The following is a 6,298-nucleotide window of genomic DNA, read 5'->3' as shown; positions in this document are numbered from 1 at the left end:
AACAGTAAGAGAGAGACACAGGCCAGATACGACCAGCTACTAGAACAGTAAGAGAGAGACACAGGCCAGATACGACCAGCTACTAGAACAGTAAGAGAGAGACACAGGCCAGATACGACCAGCTACTAGAACAGTAAGAGAGAGAGAGACCAGATACTACCAGCTACTAGAACAATAAGAGAGAGAGAGACCAGATACTACCAGCTACTAGAACAGTAAGAGAGAGAGAGACCAGATACTACCAGCTACTAGAACAGTAAGAGAGAGAGAGACCAGATACTACCAGCTACTAGAACAGTAAGAGAGAGAGAGACCAGATACTACCAGCTACTAGAACAGTAAGAGAGAGAGACCAGATACTACCAGCTACTAGAACAGTAAGAGAGAGAGAGACCAGATACTACCAGCTACTAGAACAGTAAGAGAGAGAGACCAGATACTACCAGCTACTAGAACAGTAAGAGAGAGAGACCAGATACGACCAGCTACTAGAACAGTAAGAGAGAGAGACCAGATACTACCAGCTACTAGAACAGTAAGAGAGAGAGACCAGATACTACCAGCTACTAGAACAGTAAGAGAGACCAGATACTACCAGCTACTAGAACAGTAAGAGAGAGAGAGAACAGATACTACCAGCTACTAGAACAGTAAGAGAGAGAGACCAGATACGACCAGCTACTAGAACAGTAAGAGAGAGAGGCCAGATACTACCAGCTACTAGAACAGTAAGAGAGAGAGACCAGATACTACCAGCTACTAGAACAGTAAGAGAAAGACCAGATACTACCAGCTACTAGAACAGTAAGAGAAAGACCAGATACTACCAGCTACTAGAACAGTAAGAGAGAGAGACCAGATACTACCAGCTACTAGAACAGTAAGAGAGAGAGACCAGATACGACCAGCTACTAGAACAGTAAGAGAGAGAGACCAGATACTACCAGCTACTAGAACAGTAAGAGAGAGAGACCAGATACTACCAGCTACTAGAACAGTAAGAGAGAGAGAGACCAGATACTACCAGCTACTAGAACAGTAAGAGAAAGACCAGATACTACCAGCTACTAGAACAGTAAGAGAAAGACCAGATACTACCAGCTACTAGAACAGTAAGAGAGAGAGACCAGATACGACCAGCTACTAGAACAGTAAGAGAGAGAGACCAGATACTACCAGCTACTAGAATAGTAAGAGAGAGAGACCAGATACTACCAGCTACTAGAACAGTAAGAGAGAGAGAGACCAGATACTACCAGCTACTAGAACAGTAAGAGAGAGAGACCAGATACTACCAGCTACTAGAACAGTAAGAGAGAGAGAGACCAGATACTACCAGCTACTAGAACAGTAAGAGAGAGAGAGAGAACAGATACTACCAGCTACTAGAACAGTAAGAGAGAGAGAGACCAGATACTACCAGCTACTAGAACAGTAAGAGAGAGAGGCCAGATACTACCAGCTACTAGAACAGTAAGAGAGAGAGACCAGATACTACCAGCTACTAGAACAGTAAGAGAGAGAGAGACCAGATACTACCAGCTACTAGAACAGTAAGAGAAAGACCAGATACTACCAGCTACTAGAACAGTAAGAGAAAGACCAGATACTACCAGCTACTAGAACAGTAAGATAGAGACCAGATACTACCAGCTACGAGAACAGTAAGATAGAGAGACCAGATACTACCAGCTACTAGAATAGTAAGAGAGAGACCAGATACTACCAGCTACTAGAACAGTAAGAGAGAGAGAGACCAGATACTACCAGCTACTAGAACAGTAAGAGAGAGAGACCAGATACTACCAGCTACTAGAACAGTAAGAGAGAGAGAGACCAGATACTACCAGCTACTAGAACAGTAAGAACAGTAAGAGAGAGAGACCAGATACTACCAGCTACTAGAACAGTAAGAGAGAGATACTACCAGCTACTAGAACAGTAAGAGAGAGATACAGATACTACCAGCTACTAGAACAGTAAGAGAGAGAGAGACAGATACTACCAGCTACTAGAACAGTAAGAGAGAGAGACCAGATACTACCAGCTACTAGAACAGTAAGAGAGAGAGACCAGATACTACCAGCTACTAGAACAGTAAGAGAGAGACCAGATACTACCAGCTACTAGAACAGTAAGAGAGAGAGACCAGATACTACCAGCTACTAGAACAGTAAGAGAGAGAGAGATACTACCAGCTACCAGATACTACCAGCTACTAGAACAGTAAGAGAGAGAGACCAGATACTACCAGCTACTAGAACAGTAAGAGAGACAGATACTACCAGCTACTAGAACAGTAAGAGAGAGACCAGATACTACCAGCTACTAGAACAGTAAGAGAGAGACCAGATACTACCAGCTACTAGAACAGTAAGAGAGAGAGACCAGATACTACCAGCTACTAGAACAGTAAGCTAGAACAGTAAGAGAGAGACCAGATACTACCAGCTACTAGAACAGTAAGAGAGAGAGACCAGATACTACCAGCTACTAGAACAGTAAGAGAGAGAGACCAGATACTACCAGCTACTAGAACAGTAAGAGAGAGAGACCAGATACTACCAGCTACTAGAACAGTAAGAGAGAGAGACCAGATACTACCAGCTACTAGAACAGTAAGAACCAGATACTACCAGCTACTAGAACAGTAAGAGAGAGAGACCAGATACTACCAGCTACTAGAACAGTAAGAGAGAGACCAGATACTACCAGCTACTAGAACAGTAAGAGAGAGAGAGACCAGATACTACCAGCTACTAGAACAGTAAGAGAGAGAGAGACCAGATACTACCAGCTACTAGAACAGTAAGAGAGAGAGAGACCAGATACTACCAGCTACTAGAACAGTAAGAGAGAGACCAGATATACTACCAGCTACTGAACAGTAAGAGAGAGAGAGACCAGATACAATAGTTAGTGTGAGAGACCAGATACTTTAGAACAGTAAGAGAGAGAGACCAGATACTACCAGCTACTAGAACAGTAAAGAGAGAGAGAGACCAGATACTACCAGCTACTAGAACAGTAAGAAGAGAGGTTGGATGGTCTGAGACCAGCACTACTAGAACAGTAAGAGAGAGAGAGACAGATACTACCAGCTATACAGTAAGAGGCCCAGATACTACCAGCTACTAGAACAGTAAGATAGAGAGAGACCAGATACTACCAGCTACTAGAACAGTAAGATATAGACCAGATATACCAGCTACTAGAACAAGAAACACAACATGCTACCATTTCAAAGATTTTACTGAGTGACAGTTCAATAAGGAGATCAGATACACCAGCTTGAACAGTAAATGTATTTGGCCAGATACTCATCTAACAGTAAGGATTTCAGCTACTGAACAGTGGGAGAGAGACCAGATACTACCAGCTCAATGAGTGAGGAGAGATACTGCTCTAGATGAGAGAGACAGATGCTACTGAACAGGAGAGAGAGACCAGATACTACCAGCTACAAACAGTGAGTTGACAGACTGGGAGAGAGAGATACTACCAGCTACTAGAACAGTAAGAATGAGTGACCAGATACTACCAGCTACTGAACAGTAAGAGAGAGAGATATACTCAATGAGTTGACATGTCTGAACAGGAGAGAGATTATATACTACCAGCTACTAGAACAGTGACTGGGAGGAGAGATACTACCAGCTACTAGAACAGTGAGTAGACCAGATATGCTCAGAACAGTAAGAGAGAGTTGAGATGACTGGGAGGAGAGATATGCTCAATGAACAGTAAGAGAGAGAGATAGATACTACCAGCTCAGAACAGTGAGTGAGAGAGACCAGATATGCTCAATGAGTTGACAGTACTGGGAACAGTAGAGATATGACCAGATACTACCAGCTACTAGAACAGTAAGAGAGAGATATGCTCAATGAGTTGACATGCTCTGGAACAGTAAGAGATACTACCAGCTACAAACAGTGAGTTGACAGACTGGGAGAGAGAGAGACCAGATACTACCAGCTACTAGAACAGTGAGTGAGAGAGATACTACCAGCTACTAGAACAGTAAGAGAGACATGACTCAATGAGCTTGAACAGTCTGGGAGACCAGATACTACCAGCTCAATGAACAGTAATGACTGGGAGAGAGATACTACCAGCTCAATGAGTTGACATACTACCAGCTACTGGAACAGTAAGAGAGAGACCAGATACTACCAGCTACAAACAGTAAGAGTTGAGCTATGAACAGGGAGAAGAGATATGCTCAGCTAGTGACAGTAAGAGAGAGAGAGACCAGATACGATGCTACTAAACAGTGAGAGACCAGATACTACCAGCTGTCAGTGGGAGACCAGAGATATGCTACAATGAGTTGACAGATGTTTAGCTGGGAAGTTCAGAAGATATGCTCAACCAGCACTTGACATGTCTACAGGGAGTCTCTAGAGATATGCTCAATGAGAACAAGAAACATGTCTGGGAGTAAGATATGCTCAATGAGTTGACATGTCTGAGTGAATAAGGACATAGTCAATGATTTGGCCCTCATCTATGGATTTCACATGACTGGGAGTAGAGATATGCTCAATGAGTGAGGAGAGATATGCTCAATGAGTTGACATGACTGGGAGTAGAGATATGCTCAATGAGTTGACATGACTGGGAGGAGAGATATGCTCAATGAGTGACATGACTGGGAGTAGAGATATGCTCAATGAGTTGACATGTCTGGGAGTAGAGATATGCTCAATGAGTTGACATGACTGGGAGGAGAGATATGCTCAATGAGTGAGTAGAGATATGCTCAATGAGTTGACATGACTGGGAGGAGAGATATGCTCAATGAGTGAGGAGAGATATGCTCAATGAGTGAGGAGAGATATGCTCAATGAGTTGACATGTCTGGGAGTAGAGATATGCTCAATGAGTGACATGACTGGGAGTAGAGATATGCTCAATGAGTTGACATGTCTGGGAGTAGAGATATGCTCAATGAGTTGACATGACTGGGAGGAGAGATATGCTCAATGAGTGAGTAGAGATATGCTCAATGAGTGAGTAGAGATATGCTCAATGAGTTGACATGTCTGGGAGTAGAGATATGCTCAATGAGTGATATGACTGGGAGTAGAGATATGCTCAATGAGTTGACATGTCTGGGAGTAGAGATATGCTCAATGAGTTGACATGTCTGGGAGTAGAGATATGCTCAATGAGTGACATGTGTGGGAGGAGAGATATGCTCAATGAGTTGACATGTCTGGGAGTAGAGATATGCTCAATGAGTTGACATGTCTGGGAGTAGAGATATGCTCAATGAGTTGACATGTCTGGGAGTAGAGATATGCTCAATGAGTTGACATGTCTGGGAGTAGAGATATGCTCAATGAGTTGACATGTCTGGGAGTAGAGATATGCTCAATGAGTTGACATGTCTGGGAGTAGAGATATGCTCAATGAGTGAGGAGAGATATGCTCAATGAGTGACATGTGGGAGGAGAGATATGCTCAATGAGTTGACATGTCTGGGAGTAGAGATATGCTCAATGAGTTGACATGTCTGGGAGTAGAGATATGCTCAATGAGTGACATGTCTGGGAGGAGAGATATGCTCAATGAGTTGACATGTCTGGGAGTAGAGATATGCTCAATGAGTGAGGAGAGATATGCTCAATGAGTTGACATGTCTGGAAGTAGAGATATGCTCAATGAGTTGACATGTCTGGGAGTAGAGATATGCTCAATGAGTTGACATGACTGGGAGTAGAGATATGCTCAATGAGTGACATGACTGGGAGTAGAGATATGCTCAATGAGTGACATGTCTGGGAGGAGAGATATGCTCAATGAGTGACATGTCTGGGAGTAGAGATATGCTCAATGAGTTGACATGTCTGGGAGTAGAGATATGCTCAATGAGTGAGGAGAGATATGCTCAATGAGTGAGGAGAGATATGCTCAATGAGTGACATGACTGGGAGGAGAGATATGCTCAATGAGTGAGTAGAGATATGCTCAATTAGTGAGTAGAGATATGCTCAATGAGTTGACATGTCTGGGAGTAGAGATATGCTCAATGAGTGATATGACTGGGAGTAGAGATATGCTCAATGAGTTGACATGTCTGGGAGTAGAGATATGCTCAATGAGTTGACATGTCTGGGAGTAGAGATATGCTCAATGAGTGACATGTGTGGGAGGAGAGATATGCTCAATGAGTTGACATGTCTGGGAGTAGAGATATGCTCAATGAGTTGACATGTCTGGGAGTAGAGATATGCTCAATGAGTTGACATGTCTGGGAGTAGAGATATGCTCAATGAGTTGACATGTCTGG

Source organism: Oncorhynchus nerka, unplaced genomic scaffold (genome assembly GCF_034236695.1).
Source record: "Oncorhynchus nerka isolate Pitt River unplaced genomic scaffold, Oner_Uvic_2.0 unplaced_scaffold_1207, whole genome shotgun sequence".
Classification (NCBI taxonomy): domain Eukaryota; kingdom Metazoa; phylum Chordata; class Actinopteri; order Salmoniformes; family Salmonidae; genus Oncorhynchus; species Oncorhynchus nerka.
The sequence above is the reverse complement of the archived record's forward strand: the minus strand, read 5'-3'. Positions refer to the sequence as shown.